We start from the raw sequence: 26,516 nt of genomic DNA on the forward strand, positions 1-26,516 counted from the left end.
ATTCTGATTTAATTTTTATTTAAGTAAAAGAGCATAGGTCACTTAAATCACAATTAAAAACAAATTAAAATTGATTGGTGAAACCCAAAATACGAACATTAAAATAATTTTCACTTAAATAAATATGGTAAAACGCAGCCTTAGTCGATGTTTTCATAAAACGAACGGCTATGCGATAACTTTCGGGTATTGACGATTTGGCTGTATTGAAGATCGTTTAAATTATTGGACTTTTGTTTGGAGAATAAAAATAGAACATGGAAAAATGTTTAAAATATATGGAAATAAATAAATCTGGTTTCCCGCGCTGTCACTTTTATGAACAAAGTACCAAATTATGTTAAGAGTATCAGTTTTGGTACGAAAGTACAAAAATTTGCATCGCTGTTGTAGATGTGCAATAAGGTTTCAATTATACAATAGCATTGTTAATATTAAACAAAAAACACATTGATTACTTTTCAAGGTTGAATTTGGTAATATTAACTAATTTTTGCTTGGCCTCTCTTGGTTTGGTTATCTCACAGTCTTCCCGTTTGTTCCACGAGTCATTAGTCGCGGTCATAGTGTATTCATCAACTTTCTTAACGTGATGGTGGTAGCTAACCGTCTTCTATTGGCATCTCTGAGCCGCATTTCGCCATCTCATCAGCCGACTAATACCCAGAATAGAGTGACATTTATATGGCTCAGTGACGTCAGCATGGTGCGACTTTTCCATACAATTCCCGATTTCACTATTTTAGATCCTATTGCCTTCAGTGCTGCTAGACTGTCGACAAAAATAGTGGCTTTGTCTTCTGGAATTCCACTTCTAACAAAAAAGACTACCCGCCCTATCTATAGGTTAGATTTGTGCTTGAAATACACTGCAATCGTTCGGTAGACGAAAGGAGGGGTTGATCTGCAGGTCCTTCGAGTAGAGGCCGGCTCCGATTCCTTGTTCCATCTTTGAACCATCAATGTAGATGGATATATCCCCTCTGCTACTGGTAGTCCTGCATCCCAATCTTCTCTGGTTGGGAACCTAATAGGTAACTACTTATTGAAGTCCCAAGCACCCAAACAGGTGTAATGTAATTATTTCATTCACTATTGCTGCATGTAAACAATACCAGTTCCGTCTTGGAGGGGTTAACCCCCAATCAATTCTGGTTGGCCAACTTAGAGATATCACCTTGTGCGTACCCTGAATTAGTTTTCTCGTCACTGAAAGGAATTTGCCAGTGATGAGTATCCTAGTTTTAAAAATCTCATGAATTTCATTCACCACCTGGAGCTAGAGGAGACCACGCAAATACATACATATTTATGCATGTATGTATGTATATACTCTGCAGAAAAAACTGATAAAAAATAATCAGTTTTAGTTAGCTTTTTTTTTAAGATTTCGGTTTTAATTAGCTATGACAAACTAACCTAAAGTGAAATATAAACTCATGCAGGAGTCATGCAGACGTAATCGGGCGTTAGTTTTCTTTAAAAAAGCTCTTATTTAAATATCCTCACACCAAAAATTACTTTGAGTACACTTTTTTCTGCACTTCACATATGCTTTTTCGAATTCAGGGCAAATAAAATGAAAGTCGAAATTTTATGCTATCATTTTGATGTTATGTCTAACGGAATTGGAATATGGGACCACCTACGATAACATATAAAGAAATAAGTGTGTAATACTAAATATTTTACTATCCAAAAGTAGTTAGTTACAAGTTAGAGGACACCTAATTCGGAGGTAACCACCCTTGACTAGTTAGCTTTCCTCAAAGAAAATATACAGATAATAGTGACCTTTAGTTCCTTCCTAATCAACTGCAAGTTAACTTATAATCAAGTTACATTTCGGGGNTTTTTATTGTTGTTGGATTGACCTCAAATCGTTATGAGAGCGGGAGTAGGAGTGTACCAATAAGAATATACAACAAAAGTATGAAAGTCGTTAGAACTATGAAAGATAGCGGTGGCTGAAATAAAAAGTGTTACATCATGTTACAGTTTTGCTCGTCACTGTATATACACATTCGAGTATTTGCTTCTACTGCGTATAAGTATATATTAGTACCTTCTACAAGGCATCTGTTGTGTACTCATAACTAATCAAATGTGATTAACTTCTGCCATAGCAACTATCAAAAAAAAAAACAACAGCTATTAATTAAGAAGAGAAATAACCAAGTAATTTTTAAGCAAAAACCAAAACCGACTTCAATTCACATATAAAAATTTAGGAGTACCGTTAATTTCTTCATGATCCAATGATCGGATCTAAACCAGATATGTATGGGACCACCTCTGAGACACTGCCTTTCCGATGCAATCGAAATCGGTTGACGTGGTCAAAAGTTATGCGGTAACATATGTACATAAAAAAATATGTATATATATATTCCGACGAACTGATAACCTCCTCCTTATTTGAAAGTCGGTTAAAAAGTGACAATAAAAGCAACCCATAATAAACAAAGAAAGGTGCACTAGATAAAAACAAATACATACATAGAAAAATGTTTAAGAATCATAAAAGTCTTTCATTGAGGTAATAATTAAAGGTGTGAACCGACCACTCCCCTCTCCACTGTCTGCTTCTGTTGGGGTTTTCCACAACTACGCCCTTTGTTGACTCTTAACTCATTCACGTTCGCATTTCAGCAGCAATTTTGTAATGTTTTGTCAATATCGCATTTGAATTGTATCGCTTTGCAGTAAAATTGGCAGTAGTTAGTTGTTTTACTGCTAAAATTGATATGACATCTGGCATTTTTTATTTTTTTTGTTGTTAGCAGTGTTGCCATTTGAGCCGTTTTCCGGCTAGATTTAGCCGGTTGCGATAGCAAACTGTCGGAGAAATTTCGGTTTAGCCGGCAGCCGATTTGTTAGCCGTTTTGCAAAAAAAAGATTAGTTTGTTTTCTTAAAATTCAAATATATACATATGTTTCCATTTTTAACTAAACTAAACTAATTTTTAACTTAACTAACTAAACTTTTANTGCCATTTGAGCCGTTTTCCGGCTAGATTTAGCCGGTTGCGATAGCAAACTGTCGGAGAAATTTCGGTTTAGCCGGCAGCCGATTTGTTAGCCGTTTTGCAAAAAAAAGATTAGTTTGTTTTCTTAAAATTCAAATATATACATATGTTTCCATTTTTAACTAAATTTAACTAATTTTTAACTTAACTAACTAAACTTTTAACCCAAAATCTGTTAGAAATGGCTACTAGCCTTATCGGGGAGAAAATTTTCATGTCAGGCCGATTTCGCTTATTTTTATTTTAAACGAATATATTTTTTCTAAAGAAGGCCATAACGGCTATTTTCTTCATAAAATGTTTGTTATGAATGTCTTAAATTTAAGTGTGAAGTATTATTCGCAAACTTAGAAAATAACAAATTGTTTCACTGTTTGCTTAACACGCGTTTGTGTTTCGATATAGTGCCAACACATAGAATAAATATTACAGGTATTGTCTTCTCAGATAGCGCATATTCAATTCTGCCTTAATTAAGAAACATCATTGTTGCCCAAGCTTAAACGTTTAAGGTAAGGGAAAAATTGATATTTTCAAGCACTATGTACACATATGTATGTATTTTTTAAAAAATTTTTTTTTTTTGATGAGAACTTATTTAAATTCCAAAAACCGAACGTCAAATTGAATTAGAAAAAAACCAAATGTCAAAATGAAAACAAAAGAAAAACTCTATGGGAAGACAATAGGTTTTTTATTCGAAAATCCAGCGAGAATTATCACTCAAAATATCAGATAGTACGAAAAAATGCTCCCAAATTCTCTCTCAAGTAGATAAATTTGCAAATTTCGGCACGAACGCAAATTTGCAGGAACTTGCAAGTTTTCCTGCCAGCTAGGGTCCACGGTTGCATTTCAAATATAATAATAAATTTGTATAGAATTTTTAAAATTCTTTCAGATGGGCAAAAAACAGGATATACATGTATATTTCTTGTTAGTCCGACTTTCTTCAACATACGTTTCAATTTCTTTGTTGTAGTAACTGTCGGGTTTGCTAAATCGACTCTGGTTGCGATTGCATTCCGATTACGAATACAGTTTTATTCAGCCGAGCACCTTTCAAATCATTGGAATTAACTAATTGAATTAAGTAAGCGAGTGTTTACTTACATTTTTCATTTTAAAATCGCTCAAGTTTGCACATTTTTAAATTTAACGAAATTGTTTGTTAAAATTATCGTCGACAAAAAATCCAACCATGTGCCACAATCATATGTTTTTCCTAATTGCAAATTCTTGCTGGAAAAATTTTTTCCAACTTGAATTTGCAACTTCTTGCCAAGAACTAGTTAGTCTTTCTACCTGTGATTTACTTAAATAAAACATGTGAAATTTAACAGTTTAGCCGTTTTTAGCCGGTTTTTTCGCCAATTTAGCCGGTTGGTCCAAAAAGTTCTGGCAACACTGGTTGTGAGATGCAAATTTCTTTTTTGTTCATTTATACTCGTATTTATGCATATACATACATATGTACATTAGGGTGTTCAAGTAACGTCAAAATTTTAATGCTCTCACCTCCTAGAATTGTTCGATGCCGAAAAAAATGTATCCTTATTTTTTATTTTTAAATCAAAGTTTTCCATGTATTTTATACGGGAAAAAGCAGTTTTTCATAGAATTGGTATACAACTCTTGAAAATCAATATTTTCGATCAGAAAACTTTGTTTTGCTTCAGGAGACTTCGAGACTTTTCTAACCATTTTTAATTGTATCTATTTTTAGTAGGTCTAAAAAGAATAATTTTAAATCTTCTGGCCAGAACTGTTACTAGTTCACAAAATTCGTAAATTATTTAATTTTTAATGTTTATTGTTAATTAGTTTTGAGTTTATGAAGGATTTTCTTTAGTAAAATTTTGTCGTAAGCGTCAGTTGTCCACAATTTAGCAGCCACTTTGTATGAAATACGTCGAAATGTGATCAAAATGACTACTAAATTAACGACACTTTTTACTCAATGTCTCGGAAACTAAAGGAGATATCCAAAAATGGAGAACGCCATTTTTAAGATATTGATTAGTTTAATACGTCTGAATAACTAACTAAATTTTTACTAAATTATCGAAAAAATTGTAGTCAAGATCTCCTAAACCTAAAGACGATATCTAAAAACTGACAACACCAATCGGACCAGGCGACGATTTATTCACGTAATGTTAGATTTGTTTTTGTATTTTCTGCGGATTATGGAATTATGCATAATTTCTACGTACCTTACTATTAAAAAATTTGTATGCCTATAGTAATAAATTATAACTATACTTCTTTTTTCTTACAGGATAAATTATCTTCCGATTACCCGGTAAGTTATTTGCAATAATAATAATGTTTGTATGTAGCACAACATGGGTGCCAATCGAAAGAGATTTATGAAAGCCTTAGTTTGAAAATACCTTTGATTAGGGTGGCCACCTTTTCGGAAAGTCATATCGATCTAACTAAATATATTTGTAATTAAGCAAGAAGGCATTTTTTGTGATAGTCTTTAGTAAGACCGGATTTTATGGAAATTGCCTTGTTTTCTGCTAAAGAGATAGAGTATATTCGATTGAGATAGTCCACGATTTAGCTTACCCTGATTCCATATATATACATTTAATGTTGCGTTTTTTTTGCCTTTTTAAAGATATTTGCCTTTTCTACCTTTAATTGTAAAGGGCGAGGAAAACGCCCTTATCCTGTTAATATGAAAGTTTTAAATGTTCCATATTTAAATTGTGCGCCACTGGTATCAACTCACGTCAAGCGCACATTTAGTACAATCAAGGCTTTTCTTCGCGAAAATCTAATGAAAACGCTGTCGGAAAACTTCAAAATGTTCAATGTTACTAAAACTATAGGGATTAAAGTTTTGTGAGTTAAAACACTCGAAAGGAGAAAATAGTCAAAGATACAAAGTAAAAATTTGTCATATAATGAAACTGGTTCACAGTTTTTCTCTTTTTACTTGTAAAATAAACATTACTAAAATATGTGTATTTCTAGTGCCCTTTCCTGCCTATTTCGCCATTTTATTCTGCCTTATCTAGCCTAATTCGTTATTTTATTTTGCATTTTTTTTAGGTCATAAGGTCGATGTTAGCTTTTAAACATCCGAATCCGCATTCGCAACATCCCTAGTAGATACATACCATACACGTTGTATAATATCTCCGCAAAGCCGAAACTTTGAACTCCAGATAAATCCTAGCTACTTATCATTGTCAAAATAATGTCAACAATAAAATGAATTCATTAATTATTATTTTTTATTTATCTTTTATTACTTTATCTTTTTAACGTTTACGTTATTATGTATTTTGATTAATATCAAATGTGTTTTTGCGGTTATGTATTTATGTATGTGTATTTATGTCTGTGTATTTTTCATTCCTGCTGTAGCAGTCGAATTGCCGAATTCATTCATTACCCACCCACTCTACTCGTAAAAAGAGTTCTCGGTTGTTGTGGAATGATTCATTTTGTGGTGTTTTGTAAAGCGTGTCACAAAGCTTGTGAATGATTTGAATTAAATAACTAGGCAATGGAGTTTTGTTATTTCAGCTGTAATTACATAGGATAGGGTAATGTATAAAAGAAAGCCATAGTATCCGGAATGGATTATAATTCCGAGTTTATAAAATTATAGTCTTAACTAACTGTTGGCCAATCATCTGTAGATATCGTGTTAGAAACGTGGTTTTAAGTTATGTTTTAATAGCTTTTCATTGTAAACTGAAGCAGAGTCTTATTAGAAGGTTCGTAATTTATTTTCGAATATCGTTATATGCTCACAAAAAAAGACAAAAGTCTTTCGTTAGACAATTGTAATTTTTGGCAACTATTTTGAAAGCTCTCTTCTCTCTTTTGAAAAACTAATTGAAAGATTTGCTAACGATGAAAACTTAGCGTTATGCTGTTTTTCTTTTAGAAGTTAGAATTGAAAAACACGAACACCTATTTTTCTAACCAAAACAATAAAAACTGGCAATCTAAAAAAATATTAAAAAGAGAAAAAGTAAGTGAAGGTTTCTTAAAAAAAAAACAAAAAAAAATATTTTTCTTTTTAGTAGTATAATCCAAAAGTTCAAAAAATTAAAAATAAATTAATTAAAAAACCAGGTATTAAAGAGAAAAAATAAAAAAGTTCCCAAGAATTAAAAAAGCTTATTTTAGTATAATAAAATTAAAAAAGTAAGTTAAAAAAGCTCCTAACACTTAAAATAAGTTAAAAAATGAAATATAAAGAATAGTTTACTTTTCAAAACATGATCTAAAAATTAGAAGAAAATTATATTTGAAAAATTCACCTCAAAACCCAAGAACATTTAATATAATTTAAAAAAATATATGTTTTTTCTTTTTAAAGTAACAAGATCTAAAAAATTATGAAAAAAAATATTATAAAATAGGATTTCAAAGATTAAATTAAATAGAAAAATAGGTTTCTTTTAAAATCAATAGAATCTGAAAATTAAATTCAGAAAAAAGGAACGAGTCCTAGATATTAAATGAAATTAAAAAAATATATATATATATATAACTTTTTTTACATTAACTAATATAAAAGTTAAAAAGATGATCAATTAAAAAATTATTAAAAGGTAAATTAAAAAATTTAATAACTAAAATAGTTTCATAAAAATTGAAACGAAATAAAAAAGTAGTTTTTTTCCTTTTAAAACACTACAATCTATATTTTAAAAGAAATTTAAATTATAGAACAGAAGAAACAATAATAAACTAAGTTTCTCAAAATTAAATGAAAAAAAAAAAATTTTTCTCTTTAAAATAAAAAATTTTAAAACTAAAAGAAAATTAAATTAAAAAAGAAGAAATAAGTTCCTTAAAATTCATTTAATACAAAAAACATTTTTCTTTTTAAAACAATGTTATCTAAATATTAAAAATAACAAAACTAATTAAATAAGAAAAAATAAATTAATTAAGAAAGGGAAACAATTTATGAAGTGAAAAAAGATGGTTTCTCTTTTTAATACAATAAAATCTAAAAGTCAAATAAAAAAATTAAAAATTAAGTAATAATTAAAAAAAAAATAAATAAGTCTCTAAAATTTAACATAAATAAGTCTCTAAAATTTAACTGATATAAAAATTGTGTGTCTTTTTTAAGACAATAAAATCTTAGATAGTTAGTTAGCCAGAATCGCCTGTTAACCTAGGTAGGTCAAATATGGTAATCATCACAGAAGCTGGGCATTGAATAAGCTGAATTCTCTCATGTAATGTTGGGAGAACATACTCGTACACTCAGTTAATCGTTTGTTGAATGATTCTTCAAAATTTTATAGGCAGTGAAAATTTATTTATTGCACCATTCCTACCTATCGGCATATTTTATTATTGTGCTCCTACATAAGTTTCAGTACGAATCTGATTTAAGAATTTTCTCCTGCTCTTTGTCCTCATATTTACATACTACTGCGATATCAATTTTGGGCGGTTTTGTTGATGGTCCTCTCCATTTTATTTGGTACAAAAATCCAATTTATCTTAGTTATGGCCGAGACTAACGCAATTTCTTCAATTTGCTCTCTCCCTCGCGAAGTTCCACCGTTACTCCTACCGAGAGCAAACAAAATCTCGTCTAATATCGTTTCGTTTGGCTTTGAATGGCTCGTATTGATGCTTTCCCAATGTGGATAGAGCACAAAATTGTGCTCAACGCGACCTTCTACAGACTTATGATTTCTGTGGGTAGCCGAAATTTAAAAAACGACGCGCCCAACCAGAAGTGTAAGCAACTGAAACTTCATCATGGGTGCATTTACAGGAATCAAATTGCGAAATACTTAACAGTAGGAGTAGGGTCTGTGGTTAAACAAGCCCAAGAGGCGCAGCTCGATTATGGGAAATATATTAATCAGTCTGCACTTTTACATGAAGAATCAACTGAATCTTGGGAAGCTAGTGAATGGATGCAAGGAACTACCCTCGTTGACTCCGTCAATGTTGTTCTTTCTTAACTGAGCTTCGGACCATGGGAGCATAAAAGGAAAGGAGAGCGAGTGGACCAATTGTCCAATGAGGCTGCAGTTGCAGTACTGAAGCTTTTAGACAAATACAAACTGAAATTCATGTGAGATCTCTGGAGTATGTACTTCCTCAGATTGTCCCTGGTAGCCCTTTTGCGATGACCCAGCGGTTGAAACAAACAACATAAGTATGGGTGCATTTCAAAATATTAAAATACAAAGCATCCGTCTCTCTCATTCCTAAACCTCAGTAGATTGTAATGCCAAATGTGCGCAACCACGGTTAGTTAGTTTTCGACTAGGTTGCGCAAGTTAGACATTTTTTTCTAGTGAATAGTCTCTGATGCTTTGTGTTTTGACGTTTTGGAATGCAGCTTATCTACTAAATACATATGTTTCAATTATCGCAAGAGATATTTGTCTGATACATTTAAGATTGTTGTTTGGTTTGGATTTTTTTGGTGGTAAATATTTCGTACTCGTTTGGTTTGTATATTCAAATGATTATACATACTATACTGTTATTTATTTCGTTCGCTTAAAATTTTGTAGGTTTTTATGTGTCTGTAGCGTGATTATGCGCGTTTTTTATTTAGTTTTCTTTCGACAATTTTTCCACCCACAACTTTGAAAAAAAATTTATAGATTCACACATTCGCCTTACTGTTTCATACTTTCATTGACAAACATCTTCCTACATATATGTACATATGTATCTACATACGTGCATATTTTCTTGTTTATAATAACGACGCACAGTGGTCGGAGAGGCCGTATTTTACGCGAAAAATCAAAAGTACTGTTACGATTTTAATCAAACTGTAGGATCGTAGTATTTTTTGTCATGATAAATCCAAATACACCATAAAATTTATAGTTTGACAGTTGACAGCTATCAAACCGATTGTCAATTTCTATAAAAAAAAAATATTTTTCCCAACGCCACTGCTTAGGCTTTTAGCCACGTCCGTGATGAATTTATATCAAATTAAAACTTTGATGTGTCTCTAAATATAAAAAAAGCCTTTTTGAAAATTCCGCTGATCAGGCTTCTAAATACTTTTAAATAAGCTGTAAATTTCCCTATAAAAAGGGAATTTTTTTCAAATATAAGAAATACTAGGTTTCAAAATTCACTGATCTAAAATTCTATATCATATTTAAATGTTAAACTTTCTTTTGTTTAATACAAAATGTATACCCTTCTTGATTTTTACAGTTGGCAGTTTCCCTCACTGACTTATAGGTTTATACATATGTACACATATTAGTCGAAACAAAAAGCTTAGAGTAGGAAGAAGAAGAATAAGGAAGAAGAATAAAGTACTACATGGCAATTAAAAGTCATTGACGAACAAAAGAAATTTAATAGTAAATAATATAAAAAGTTTAAATTAGCAAAATAAAAGTAACTAAAATTAGAATTTTATGTTTTTGTTTGCTACAAATTAATTTTTATTAAAAGCACTAAGCTATTTATATCGTCTGCGTTATTTTGAAGGCTAAAAAATTCAAGGCGATGTGGAAACCGTGAAAAACAAAAATTATACAATGCGTGACGTTTGTGTATGGACATTTATATATACATATGTATGTATTAGAAATATGTGGCATACTAGTCAGAAAAAAACCAAAAAACCAAAAAAATAAATCTTCTAAAACGCCTTTATTTTTTATCTTTCGAACCGAACGGCCTCGTTATGGTTTTTTTTTTACTTTTGTATAGAATATCGGAGTTTCAATTTCTTCCCCATATGGTAAAATTTGATTCTAGTGTTTTCGTTTTTAATAAATAATGTATTAAACTAACGCAAAAACATATTTGTTTTTAAACTGAATAGTTGTTCTAAATTATTCAGCTCTTATATGTTTCAGAGTAGGGCGATAAGGATTACGATTAATAAACGATTAGGATTGCCGTAATCCCAAAAAGCTAAAAAAGCAAGATTACAATTATAGTTATCCTTCAGCGAACGAGCTTAGATTACGATTACAATAATCGTGATTTTTAAAAAGTTCAAATTACGTTACTGGAATCGCAATCCATGTTCGTTCGATGAACGATTACTTTAATTGTAATCCTGTCTTTTTTGTTAAAACGATTACTGCAATCGTTGTTACGGATTAATAATATAATAATAGATTGGCGCTTACACATATGTTAGTGTTTGGCCGAGCATCTCCTCCAATTTGTGGTGTGCGCCTTGATGTTGTCACACAAAGACCTACAGTTTTACGCCGATTCCGTACGGCGATTGTATTTTTATGAGAAGCTGTTTTTCATGGCAGAAATACACTCGGAGGTTTGCCATTGCCTGCCGAGGGACGACCGCTGTTAAGAAAAAACCTTTTTTCTATATTTTTTTTGCGATGTTGCTTTGACCACGGCTTGAACCCAGGTACCTGTGTTACGGATTACTTTTATTAAATATCAATAAAAATCAAGAAGCTTTTTCAGCAACGAATACTTTACCAAAACACTCCCTACTTTTCTTAATTTAGTTTTCTTTTAATTCTTAGATTTTGTTTTAAAAAACATACTTTTTGATTTCTTTTAATTTTTAAGTATCTACTATTTTCTTTTTTATTTAATTTTTTCTATTTTCTAATGTAGTTTTCTTAATGTTCAGATTTTATTGTCAAAAAAAACAATATGTTAAAAAAAATATGTTTTTTTTTTAATGTCATTAAAATTAAATATTTTTATTTATTTTTGCCTTAATTCCATTTTATTTTATTTTACTTTTTCATTTTGTTTTCTTTTATTCTCGTTAGCAGATCTTTCAATTAGCCTTTCGAGGGACAGTAAAAAGCTTTTAGGATAGTTGCTAGAATAGACAACTGTCTTACGAAAGATGTTTGTCTTTCGAATGACTGTGGGGAGGTGAAAGACAGTTACCGGAATTGCCCTGTAATGTTAAAGACGGAATAAAACATCCAAAGACCATATTTTTACCTCTCTGCAGGGAGTCGAGTGTTGCTCTTATTGGTTACATTATTTTTCAGTATTCATACAAGTACTGTAAATCACTCAAAATCAATCTTGCAATTGCCAAAGAGCTGCATAATACATCCGAGTTTTTCTATCATAAAGTAATATGCGAGGAACAACATCAAACAACGAATTCCATCTCGTTATTTTTGGAACTATCAAAGCCGATCCCAATGCGTTTTAGATAAATTAAGCGCGTAAAAAAATTCGAACAGCGGTCGCCCCTTGGCAGGCAAAATAAAGACGCACATGACAAATAGGCATTAGTTAAATATTTATACATATAGCGGGAGTTCGAAAATTCGAAAAACCAACAAATCACAGATTTCTTATATGTATACATAAAAAAAAACTTGTTACTAATTTTTTTACCAATACCTCTAAGTACCATTTTTAAAATGGGGGTCAACTCAAATGCGATGGTTAACTTTCAATTTTTGTACTGAAATCCTATAGTAAACTGCCGAATGAGAGTTAACCCGTCACTGTAAAAACGGCCCTAAATGATCTTAATAGGTCCTGAAATTATCAAGAAGGCGTTTTATTTTTTTTAAGATATGAAAACTAAGCTTGGAAAAAAATTTTCAAACTTCAAAGTGAAAATAAACTAAAATTATTTAACATAAACTTTATTAGAGTTTGCAAACAAAAAAGAAAAAAACACCTACTTGAAAATTTCAGAATTTTTTAAGATCAGTTAGTTAGAGGTAGTTATAAAAAAAATATTTTTAATTTAAAAATTTTTGAAATTGGGCAAATTAAAAGTAAGTAACATGAATATATTAATAAATCAATCTTAATTTCCTACTTAATTTATTAATTGATTAAAATATTGATGTTACTTACATTTAATTTTCGCAATTTATTTTTTCATGTATCCGGATGTGATCTACACAAGTCGCTTTAAAAATAAATAAAAAAAATGGTATTCCCACTCTAATTTTAAAATTTTCAAGCTCATTCTGTAAACTGAAGATATTGTTGCAGATAACCAGGATTTTTACTAGAATAAGGGATTAAAATAGCACCTTTTTATGAAACATTTTGTGTTTTTCGACCCGCCCTTATGTACTTACATACGTCATGTCTGTATGTAAAAAAATTTAGTACCTAAAAGATTCAACAGCTTTACACAAACCAATAAAAGGGTTAATGTACGCTGCTGTGGCAATTTACTCTTCATCTTATCTTCTGTATATTTATCGCACCTCTTTGCGCCACCTAGGATACTTGTTATAAATTTACCCATTTGTTTTATTACGCAGTTCAGTCTTTGTTTTTTTTTATTCTCATCTACTTTCACAACTCTCTTTGAAATAATTAAGTATTCCAAGTAATCGCCTCCAAATTTTTTGTACCAGTCTGCTGCCATGGAAATTTTTTATTATACTTTAATTAAATCAGGTGAAAATAAAAGTCTCGTTAAAATCTACAAAGGGTGTTAGGGTGCAGCCTTTGGAGCGTGACTCGAATCGGATTATTTACATCTGCATTTTTGTTTGTGTTGTATTTTGATGAATACCCGTACGTGCGTTTGTATTGTGTACAAGTTGCACATCTGTGATTCTGTGAAAATCAAATCAATTTATGCTGAAATTCTGTAGGTGTGCATTTGGAAATTTGTCTAAAATTCTCGTATTTAACGACTTGTTCTACCTGTCTAGGTTTAAACGCTTTTGGTTTGATTAAAAAAGGCTTGAAAAATGAAAAATAAAAGAAGGCAAGTCTAGCGGGTTTTTATTTTGTTTCGAGACAGAGTGGCAGGTCAGAGTTCAGTTTTACTAATCGTCGTTTAAAGTATGAAACCGCGTAACTGACATTTGCTGCCAAAATTGGATTTACTTAGAAAAGCTCTTGGCTAAATCCTTATCCATTCGTCCTGAAATATTTTAGCAAGATGTGCGATTGCTTTGTAAAATAGATAACAATTTTGAAATAAATATTAGTGTTTTTACTCTCTAGAATATAATTTATGCAACCTCACATACGCGGTTTTGTACTTTAAACGACGTAATGATTCTGTAACCATCAGCAGCGATGAATGAATTTCAGTGTTGGGCTGGGAGGTACAAGTACATACGTACATAAGTTAGGGGGAGGGACTGCGCAATTTCGTCCGAAAGCAAATTTAAAAATACAAGCATTAATGTTTTTGCGGCCAATAATTAGTTGAATGCTTATATGCTGCGATTATCAGTGAAGTAACAAGAAATCATACTATATCCCACGCTACCTAGAGAGAGAGAGAGAAAATCGGACGTTGTCTTTTACTCTTTCCAGAAGGTTTTCAGGAAGACGGGGAGCCTCAAGCAGTGTTGCTACTAAAAAAAATTTTTCCCTACCACAATTGGTACAAAATAGGTCTCAACCTACCAAAATGTTACTTTCATTGAAAATGTGATTTAAATATTGTAACATATATGTAAGTAGGTACAGCACTTTATTATAAAAACATCAAATAAAATTTATTTTTCCACAATTTGTCTTTTTGCGCAGCTCTTTTTGGGTAAAATGTAGAAAAAAGCGCGAGATCAAAGTCAATATTTGAAAATTTCATGTTCGATAGTGTTCCCACTCGATAGTTTATGTTTTGCACCATCGATAGTATCGATAGTCTCGTTTTGTTTTCAATGGGTAATTTAGTTTAGAGTGGCACTTGTATATGCACTTTTTTCGCTTTATTTACATACTTGCATTCACAGCAATAAATTTAAAATTTGAATGATAGAGTAGTGGAAATAGAGAAGAAACTATCGATAGTCATTAAGACTATCGATGGTGTCGATTGTGGCGATAAAAAGCAAACCATCGATACTATTGATAGTGGCATCGATATTTTTCTAGCTCTACGCTTAAGCGAAATGTAAAATTTGCCATTTTCATAGCAATTGTCTAATTGTTTCCCTCTAACTTAAACAAACTGTATGGATTAGAGCACAGTCTAATCAGTGGAAGATTCAACTTCGGTTCAATAATGATTTTGACAAGTCCCATTTCTCTTGTCCTTTTCACACCATTGAAAATGGGCGAAATCGGACCGTAACCGCGCCCACTTCCCATATAACGGTGGTTTTCAGAAATTCAACCAACTACTGAAGCTCATTCACTGAAAATTGATATTTACAATGACTTTTGGACGAAAAATAAGAATATGGTACATTGCATGTAAAAGAGGAAAACAGCATAATAGTAGGCGATCCAACAAGGGCACGACCTTCACACGTCTGTTTAATGGATGAAATCATGTATTGACAGAGTTGCATCGGGATGAACTCTGTTTGAAAACGTGTTCGATCAATGTATTTCTTTTTTTGCATATAAACACTTTCATTTCAAGCAAGCTACACTGACACGAGTTAATTCCGTACCGCGTTTGATATGGGTATCAGACGAAAGAGTTTGAAATGGTTTTAGTTTGAAAATATTTTGAAGAGCGTTACCACCTGTTTAAAAATCGAACTTAGTTAACTACATATTACACAGGTTATATGAAATATGGGTGTCAAATAAAAGAGTGTAAAGAAATGTTTTGTTTGAAAATTAAGAATGTTTTTGAGTGGTTGCAAGAGAGTTTCCATCTGTTTAAAAAGTATAATTTAAATCATTTAATAAGTTTAGCGAATTATTAAAGAAGAAGAATACTATTGTATTGTACAAGTTTTATGAAATATTAAGATATGGGTGATTAGGCTGGCCACCTTTTCGAAACATCATATCGATCCAACTAAGTATACGTATATTATACGAGAAGGCATTTTTTGTGAAGGTCATAAGATTTGCACCATTATTTCGAGTTTTAATTTGTACTTTTGATCGGTATAGGGATTTGGATGATTGTTTAGGATTTTGAAAGTAAATTTTGGTAAATTTTGGATGTTTTAACGCCATGCGGGTTCACTAGTTTTTTATAACAACTCTTTGTAAATTCTTGAATCAAAACTTATAAAGACAAATTCTATGGCTATAGGAAAAATTATTTACTACTTTCAATTCCATTTAAAGAAACGTGGTATGTTAAAAAGTTTTTTATTCGTACAGTAACATCTTCAAGTAAATGTTCCCTTCGATCAGTGATAAGCAAACGCCCAGGCAGTATTTTAAAATTAGTTACTTTACAACTAATTAAACGAGGATAATCAACGGCAAATGGTGAATGGTAATTACGGGCACTCGAAGAAATTAAAAAAACTTTTCAGCATTTCTCTATGCAATAAACGGAAATCACCAAGAAGCAGTGAACAAAAAATTTGCAAAGAGAAACCATTGGTGTCAACAAAGTATCGCACAAGAAAACTCTGCACCCACGTAAATATGAACAACAGCCGAGTATCAACTCCAAATAACAGAACGACGGCAAATAAGTAAAAGGTAGAAACAAAGAACTTTTTTTATTGAACACATTGGAAAAGCAATCAAAGTTGTGGAAGCAACAAAATGTTGTCGAAGGGAAATAACAAAATGAAAATGAAGCGACTGTGAGTGCGTAGGGGCGGGCAGGCAGAGTGGTGTACCGTGCGTTCGGTGTAACCTAGTAAACTGAGAAAATTGACAGCTGCCAAAGGTGGGATGTTGTTGACTTGGCGCCGCCAACCAAACATTGTGGATACCATAAATCTTCGAACGTAGTTATGAGATAGCTGAAGCATTCATTGTTCAGTCTCTCATCGGACACGTGGCTGTGTGCAAATGTATGCACGTTTGCATGTGGGCATGTCCAGCGTTGCGGAAGTTCCATGTGTAGGCACTATTTTCATCATAAAAACAATAGCAGGCTTGGGATCAGAACATTTTTGTTTTTTTTTTTTTTTTTGTCATAGAGGACCTTTAAATAAGTAAACATGTTTCTCATGAATAAGTAGCATCTTGCTAGTTTAAGGCCCCTAAAAGTTGCCGTTCGGACGTTCCTAAAGACAATCTCATATTGGAATTATCAATAAAAAATATTATTAATGTGTTAATATTTTAGCGTAAGAAGTACCTCAGTATTCAATGAAATAAAATGAAAATAAAAAAATTAAAAAAAACTGTTAAAAAACAATGTTTTTGAAAAAATAAAACAATTTTTACTGTTTGAATCTAAAAAAATTTAAAATATTTTATATCAAGTATTAAGAAATACGCCAGGTTGAAGAGTTCATTTTTTGAGTGCAAATCCATACTTACAAAAAATGGTCGTTCAAATTAGTAAGATAAAAATTGGTATTAAAAAAAGTGGCAACCTTCAACGAAAATTTTTCACCATTAAAGTTATTAAAAATACCTTTCATTTGATATCCATTTTAAGTTATTTTAGCTAAATTTTGTAGAATCGAAAATAAGTGGCAAGCTTACACTAATATCTTAAGGAACAACACTTACTATATAGGCAAAGCATTCTTTAAGACCTTTCTTTTACCGCCCGTAAAGAGTAATATTGTATATCCACTTTGTAAGCAAAAAACTAAATAAACATACGATAGCAAATAGGTGGCAACTCTATTAAAAATATTTCTGAATTGGGGATTATTATTTAGTTTGCATCTAATTTCGAATAGGTGCCAACCTTATACGAATAACTATGAAGGACGAAATACAGAGCTATCGATGAGCATCATTAAATTTAGTCTAGGTGGGTTTTTATTTTTTTACTTCTGGTTGACTCTTTTCAGGAAATACCCATGCCCATATGTATGTGCATACAAAACATATACAAATGCATATGAATTCTGCAGAAAGTGTCGAAATGCTGCGCGTATGTATTTGAAGGTATGAATGTACATATGTATGTATGTATGTATGACTGATGAGAAAATTAATATCAACATTCTGATGAAACCACATCTGCACATTGCAGCAATATTGTATTCATATCGAAAATCATGGTGTATCCATATACATACATATGGCACATAAGCCAGCAGCGGATCAAGAATTTGGGGGTTTTGGATTTTTAATTTAAAACCTATCTGGTTCTTAGATAATTATCAAGAACTATCAAAAAGTGACTTTGGGAAGTAGGTATAGCTTGTTAGTAACTTTTTGGCCAATGATATGATGGAGCTCCAACGATTAGCAGTGAATTGTACGGTAGACATTCTGTCAAGAACCTAGAAAGGAAATGTTCAAGAAAAGAGATTGATTTCGTAGAGTTTCACTAAATTAGTAAATTGGTCGAAATTAAATAAGATTTCACTTGTTATGTAATTTACGATTTATCAACTGATTAATAGGTTACATAAAATTTCGAGAATTTCGCAATATAGAATTTGTTATTTAGTACTATTTGACATCCTTTCATCATGACAATTTATAATTTTTATGCAAAACATCTTATGAAATATTATCTGGGGTCTGAGCACGCGGCTGCCTTGAGAACCACGGGCGCGGAGGAAAACTTCCCCGATGGATTCGTCTGCACTAGGAAAATCTAGGAAATCTAGGATAATTTATTTGGCAAAGATGAAAATGTACCGAAAATACTAAAAATGTGCCGAATGATTTCCAATTATAAAAGGTTGAAAAAATTACAATCGGCACATTTGGACCCGCAACCACCCCCGTTAAACCGCCACTGAAGTACACATTAGACCTAGTCAAAGCAGACTAAAATCCTGCAATGCGACCATCCTTATCTATTTGGTATAATTATGATCGTTCATGAACATCCTAAATATGTCTAGGATAATTCTCCTTTGAGGTCAATATAATTTTCTAGGATCAATCGAAACGGTCAAAGCTGCAAGATTACATTGATTACACCCAAAACCAGGAAAATGAAGATGATTAAAAATCAACGCGATTTTTAATGGCTCCAAACTTGCACGACTAAAATTGTATGCTTCATGCCAAAAAATGCTCTAAAGATTCAGATTTAATTTTACAAATTTTTAGTGAACATTTGGTAAATTTTGTGTAAACTTTGAATCTTCGATTTATATGGTTTGGTTCAAATCTGTATTTTTATAGAAAATTTATTTTTATAGAAAATTAATAAAAAACTTTGGGAATATTTAACATTTAAGTAAAAAATAGAACCGACTTCAAATCTCATATACAAATTTAAGACCATCGATAAATTAGGGAAATCGGTTGACGTGGTCCACAGTTATGAGGTAACATACATAAAAATATATATACATATATGTATATATATATATTCCGATGAATTGATAACCTTCTCCTTTTTTGAAGTCGGTTAAAAAAAATGTATGCAAACACTCTGCATAGCTTTGTACATCTTTAGCATGTGCACCAGCGTATTAATATAAATAAATATATTTATTATAGTACGTACAAATGTTTAATTTACATGCCGGCACGTTTTAAGAAAGAGACAAGCATTCCATCAAATTTGAATTTTTTATGTTCAAAAATTCTTGCGAACACATCCATACATAATACACACAACACATGTGTACATACATATATGTACGAGTATTAAGTACGAACTCGTTGTTTATGACACAGACCACAATTTGACATTTGTCAAGTTTATGTGGATGACAGGCGGATGTTTTGTATAAATGTAAATGTGTCAGTGCATTCTTTTGCTTCCCAACTTTTAGTAAATGCATATAAAAACGAAAGTATTACAAATTATGAAGCTTAAAAGATGCTAATAGTTCATTTCCACCCAGCCTTAGCTGCAATTGACGCCTATTGGAAAAAGGAGATTACAACTCGAAGGGGGTGATTGCTCATAATAAGTACCACCAAATGAAGGGCAAAAAGTAGGAAATTAATCTGGCCGATCGACCCATGTTATAATTCCTGGAACTTATCTGAGCTGTTAACTGCAGTTAACTGCTGTTGGTGGAAATGGACTATAAGGCTGCGAAGAACACCCGGAACCCATATCACCTTTGGGCGAAATGGCTCAGCCATCTCGTTAAGACATGCGCGGAATCCCATGGAGGTTGTCGACTGCTTTGTCAGGAATTTTATTGCGGCCTAGCTGTCAGTGAAGATGTAGATATCAACTTAGAATGTCATATCACACATTACCAGTTTTGTGGCCCTTTCGATTACCCTCAATTCCGCCTGAAATCGCTACAGTGGTCCGGAAGACGAAAGCTAAGAGAGCTTTCTAGGTCATGGGAATATGCCCTTTCTCCGTGCTTTGATTTATCTGTGTATTCATCCTGAAGGGAAAGAAAAGAAACTTAGATACGTTTAAGTTTAACAAACTGTGCTTCTATTTACGAGAAATAAAGATGCTTAGTTACAGAAGCTCTCTAAGCAGCATTAGTATTTAGAAGAACTAAAGTAATTCCTCCCTCGCTAATTCAACCTAGAACTGGGGGAAAAAAAAACAAATTTTTCACACAAACAAAGAAATCTACCAATTTGTAACCAAGTATCCATAGTTTCCACAATTATGTATGTAAATTAGTGTCCCACCGAAGCTGGATTTTGGCCTAAGCCGAATATTAGGTGCTATTCAATATTCGACCGAACACCGAGCCGAAGCCGAACATCAAAATTAAGTTTTACGTTTCAAAAATAATAACTCGGTGATTTTTTATTTAGTAACATATTGTTTCTATTATTTTTAAAATAAAAGGAACACCTTACAAACATAAATTTTTCCACAGCCACTAAAAATTCTTGGTATGTATTGTTGAGGATGCAATGCTTGTTTGTTTTTTTGACTTCACTTCCCAGGGAAAGCTCCTTCTGGCACAAATTGCAAATCGGAGTTTACTATTTGCTGTTGAAAAACTTCCAAATAGCTGCCATGTTTCTACAAGATCACAGCAAAACACAATTGTATCACTTTTATGCATTTTTTTAATATATAGAGCTCTTACATTTTCAAAAGTGTTATGTACAGATGCGAAACAACAACAAAATTTTAACGACTGTCGTAAAATAATGTAACTTCACGACAAATAAAACACCTTGTTAACTGCCTAATTGTTCGGAACTTTCGACCGAAGGCTGAAGCCGAAGCCGAAGATAAAAAATCAGCCGAATAGGCCGAATATCGAAGCCAGGCCGAACCTTCGGTCGGACACTTATGTATGTATATAAACAGCCCACGCAAAAATGCTACTCCCATACATTTCGCCCACATTTCAATTGTCTTCGTGTATTGACTGTTGCTATAAGAGATTTTATCAATCCCTCTTTGTGACAAAAGATGAGTAGCACACATTAACGAGTAAGAGTTGGAAAAAAAAATACGATTCCCCTAACGCCATCTGCTACGATAGGCTTCTGGGTATAAACAAAAAATCTTAGGAATTACTGTTTTAGCGACGCATAAAAATAATGGCATAAAATATGAATGAAACACTGATGGTAACAACAAAATCTCTACGATACTTTAATTGGCTATTTTGCACTTCATTTTTAGTTACAAGCAAGTATGTATGTAGATTATCTAGCCACATATCGCACGCCGTCTTCAAAAGGGGTACAACTCAAAATTACACGTTGTCAGAAAATACGACAAACTATTTCTTAGCACATGATAATCATATTGGCAAGGGCTACTGAACCTTAGTTTTTTTTTTTTTTTAATTATAACAAAAATTTGCTCCAGCTTTTACTGAAAGTTAATTAAAAGCTCTGTGTACATTTTTAGCGCAAAATTTCAAAAGTGCTAAATTTTGAGTTGTGGCTCTTTTGAAGGCGGTGTGCGATATGTATTCTGCTGTGCACTCAAATTTAAATGTAGCCTGTGAACGATTGGAGCTCCTAATGCAGTTTGTCCCCTTAGTAAAATAATTTTTCATTTTGTGCCCAGCTCCTAGCAAATTCCTGGCTATGCCACTAAGCAGCAATGAAATGCTGATTATGTTTGTGTATGAATGTTTATGTAGAGTATATAAATAAATACTCAAATGAATATATATATGAACCAGGGTTGATGCGAATATTCGCATTCGCATTCGCAACCGCGGAGCTTCCGCATTAATTTTGACTGCGGATCTTTTGCGAATGCGAATATTGAAGGGACCGAAAATTACAGTTATTTTTTTACGAGTTAAACTTGACCAAATATTTTTTATTCCGAAATAAAAGTACTTTCCGAATAATAAACAAACCGCTTATCCAAATTAAACAAGTTTGGTATCCAATGAAAGAGGACTTAAATAGCTTTAAAACTAAAATTTCTAAACAAGCAAAGTCACCTATTGAAAAATATTTCAGGTCAGGCATATATTTACATGAATTTCTTTAGTATATAAAGTTATAAAAAAAATATAAATAAAGGTGGTTACGTTCATTCGTTATTTCTGTTTGAAAGCTTTTTCAGTCCTCTTTCATATGATACCAAATTTGTTTAATATGGATAAGCGGTTTCTTTATTATCCGGATAGGACGGTTATTTCGGAATAAAAAATATAACACCAAATTTAACTCGGAGAAAATAACTGTTATAATCGGGCCCTAGAATATTGTGCAAGTGCACAGTCGTATATCTAACCAGTCACAGAAGAAAGCCTTAAAAATGAGTTACAAAAACTAAAATCGAAAAACGCCGATGACGTGACAAATTCCGAAACAACCAAAAGAATGAGAATGAAGAATTCCTTCGAAAAAACGGTGTCTAAAAAACGATTGTGCCATGATGCTAGATTGTGAAGATGTAAGTCAGGAGGCTACATCCGACATTTGCAGCCCCGATGAAATTCTCAAAAAGCAATTATTGCACCGTAATAAAAATAAATAAATATGACTGAAAGTCCTCTTAACTGGTGAAGTGTCAATCGAAAAGAATTTACAATTTTTCCAATTTTCAAGTTTTACAAGTTTGTCGCTTCGAGCGAATAGTTATATAGAGGCGCAGGTTTGATTTACGACCCTTCGAAAAGTTTTTATTAAGTACAATGTTCCAATTTTTAAATTCAAGTACTAAAAAAACATTAATTTTTATCATGAGTTAAGTTTTCCCCAAGCCGGTTCACTTTTCACTTTTGGTTTTCATGTACATATTTAAATACTATTGGCGGAATACAAATTTTCGGCTGAATTTTTTTTCGGGCAAAACTCAGAATAAGGCAGATTATTAAAAATTATTAACCCTTCCATTTTTTTATTTACCTAAATCACCTAATTTACCCATCCAAATTATTTCTTAAAAATACATGACATCCGCATTCGCATTCGCATCCGCGGATGTCTAAAATTCCACATTCGCAACATCCCTGATATGAACATTAAATTATTTATTACATAGGCTCGAAAAGATTTTTATTACTTTACTAAAGGGCTCTTAGGTACCATCGCCTCGCATATAGCAAGCTTAGTTAATTATAATTCATACATCTTTACTACCTGCATATGCATACATGTGTGGGAAACTTTGCGAACTTTACACGAGGTGATTGTGTATGAGAATTTGATGATTGATGATGTTGCCCATGATAGATTCGTTATGCTAATTGCTAGTTAATTGCTAGTGGCCAATGCCTTTATTATATCTTACTTACTGTTCACTTCTTCAGAGGAGGCGGAAAGAACTTTAACTTTGAATAACTTTTGGTAGAGTGCATTTATGGGAAAATAATAAGAGACTTTTTACAGCCTTCAATTTCCTTCAGACATATTCCGATACGTCGACGCATCACTATTGTTATTTCTACTGCGCCTCAAAAAACAGGTTTTAGTGTTAGAGAAATGCGCAAAAATTCTTTGAAGCGGCATACTTTAAGACGCATTAGAAATCACAATAGTGATTCGCAGAGTTTTGTTAGACTAGAACCTCCCTACGAGTTATAAAATTTAAAAATTTAGAAATTCACCAAGAGCGGCTTCTAAATCTCAATGTTAAGGGCGCGCTTTGACCGGATTATTTCTTCCCTGTCCGAAAATATTTAACAAGGAAATAATTGTAGTTTTTTTTTTGGAATCAGTCTAATACACTGTGACTCAAACAATCGTTCACATGTTGATTTTTTTTTAAATACTCACAATTAGTGATGTTCTGAATTGCCGGTACGCAATACTCGGTACCAAATACTCGAGAAAGATTTCGGTACCCAATTCTTCCTTTTCGGTAACCAAAACCGATTCTACACATATATATATTAAATCTTTCCCCATAATATACATTTGAATTAAAGAAAAAAAAAAAAGTTATTGTCATTTGATATTTGATATATGATATCGCCTAAAAAACAATGCGTCGTATTCATAGTCAAAATAAAGTCGACACTAAAGTTAGCTGCAGCTGTTTGGCACAGTTTTCAACCCAATATTTGTCAAAGGAGCTGCATCGACTTTATTTCGACTATGAATGTGCTTCACAATTAGAACGATTTTACCGAAATAAAATAAATATTAAACCGGCTGATTGTCAACACGCGCAAAAAGATGGGGGAGTTGGCCATCTTTCGCTTCGCACTGCAGCTGCAATGATCTCTATGTGGCGTGCTTTGTGCATTTTCATACAATTCATCTTATCTGTCAAAAGCGAAGCAAGCGTTTCATCTGGCATCAGCCTTCTGCTTCTACTTAATTTGATATTTGAAGAGAGTAAGAGCTTTAACAGAGAAGCTCCTAGTATACATATCTGCGTACACTTGTATGTACTAACTTTTGTACTTTTTAGTTAACTTTTGGATTTTTCGATTCGATAGACAACTGGTTGGCTCTTAGGCAACGCGTAATAAGTGACAATAGTGCACTAAACATAGATATCTGTACGTATGTACATATGTATGTACATACAAGATTCTGCTTAAAAATTTCAGCGAAATCACCTTCAATGCTGCTCTAAACAAATCAAAATTCCACATGCGTTCTAGGTTGCGTATACGCCTAGGTCGCGTAGGCGTTTCGTGGGTAAATTGTGTGCTCTTGAGCTGACACAAAAGAAAAAATGTCAGTGCGCTAAACACATACAATGAAATTACATACATATTGTTGTTTTTGTGAATGCTTGATATTACCCAGAGGCAAGCGATTTACGCATTGCGAATGATGTACCAACAAATGTTTTTCGGTTTTAATGCCCGCAGTCTTTCAAAAGTATGAACATATTGTATATAAATTTGTTTCTGATTAAAAAAAAAAATAATAAATAAATAAATAATGTTGTGCGTACATATTTAAAATTTATGTAATGCATATCTAAGGTCGTTTGCCCTTTGCCTTTTGTCGTCTTTTTTTTTTATTTGTTCTACGCTTGCTTTAGTGCGGTTGCCGAGGAATTTCTATGGCATATTAAACAAGAATTTTCTTCAGTATTACACATAATTTTATTCATATAAATTTTGTTAAATAAACATTTGTTATTTTGGAAAGTATTTACATGAATTTTGGTTAGTATTTATCTTGGCATTTTATCAAAATATTTTTTTCGGTCGTCTCTACTAACAGCTGCAGAGGCTTTTATAGCGTTTAACTGAGCTCTTCTACTTAGACGAATATGTACCCGCATAGTTCGTTTTCCGGGAGATCAGCATAACTCAAAAAAGAGAGAATACGAAAAAAGTTGTTCGTTACATTTATTAGAACTCGGATTATTATGCAAATTGAATATGCAAAACCTATGCAAAAAATATACGTGAATTGTGCAACATTTATAAAATCTATAGAGTTAAATATGCTAAAAAAGAGATTTTTATGCAACAATTTGAACATCTAAGAAAAAAGAGCGAAGTCGTTTGAACTTGTGTCCATGTTATTAAGATATCAGGAAAAATTAAACAAGTTTCGTTAAACGCATGTCTTCAAGCTACTTTAGTAATAGTTGTGGAAATCCATCTGAATTTGCGACATGGACACGGATTCTGGACCCCAACCATTGCCAAAGTCTCCGAGTCATACACAAGGAACGAATCCTTAAGGATAGTGCTCCTAACCCTAATGCCAATCCTATCTTCTTCATAGTCGGAAGAGGACCAATCTCTTACTGAAGATGTGTGTCGAGAAGCAGCTCGCTGCCAGCGAGAGGAAAAAAAATCGGAGGACGCAACGGAAGCAAGGGAAACCATCTTGTACGACTGACCGAACTCCTCCTGTCACTGTATCCAGTATGCAGCCCAGGTGGACCTTGGTGGAAGCACCGACCTCGAAGCAGCACTCTAAAGCCGCTACTTCTATTCTTCAGAAGCCCTAGGTGTTCATACAGAAACCCTATGGACTGAAAGGGTTATGTGTTACCAACATCCTATACGACGGAAACTCGTTTAGACCTAGAACATGTCTTATAGTGTCTTCTCAACTTGAGCTTTGAACGCAAAACGGATGAAAACAATTTCTTATTTCTTCTGCCGCCAGCTCCAGGGAAGGTGGCCAGTCATGTGGAATACTGCGAGAACCGGAACGTCGGGTTGATCCTGTTTTGCGATGCTTAAGCTCAGAATAAATCTGAGGCAGCAGCAAATGCAACGCGAGGAGAGGTTGGCTCTTCGAGTATATTCTGTCAAGTGGGCTGAGTATCTTGAATGTGGGCACTAAGCCAACATTTTTCATGCCCAGAAGACAGCAAGTCATTGATTTTACCATATCCTACTCTCGATTAGTGTGGTCCAAACCTAACTTTGAGATTAACTGCGAACGCTACCGCTCAGCGAAGAGGGC

At 32.7% G+C, this 26,516-nt stretch overlaps 1 protein-coding gene across 1 annotated transcript in view; it reads left to right on the forward strand.

Annotated features, from left to right (window-relative positions):
* The window catches only part of Pde8 (phosphodiesterase 8), a 280,798-nt gene that overhangs the window by 55,411 nt on the left and 198,871 nt on the right, over window positions 1–26,516 (forward strand). The window contains exon 2 of the mRNA XM_017633087.1: window positions 5,311–5,334. The gene's annotated coding sequence lies outside the window, so the exon portion shown is untranslated. The remainder of the gene's footprint in view (window positions 1–5,310; window positions 5,335–26,516) is intronic.

Source organism: Rhagoletis zephyria, unplaced genomic scaffold (genome assembly GCF_001687245.7).
Source record: "Rhagoletis zephyria isolate East Lansing unplaced genomic scaffold, Rhagoletis_zephyria_1.1 Rzeph_scaffold_00103, whole genome shotgun sequence".
Lineage (NCBI taxonomy): Eukaryota > Metazoa > Arthropoda > Insecta > Diptera > Tephritidae > Rhagoletis > Rhagoletis zephyria.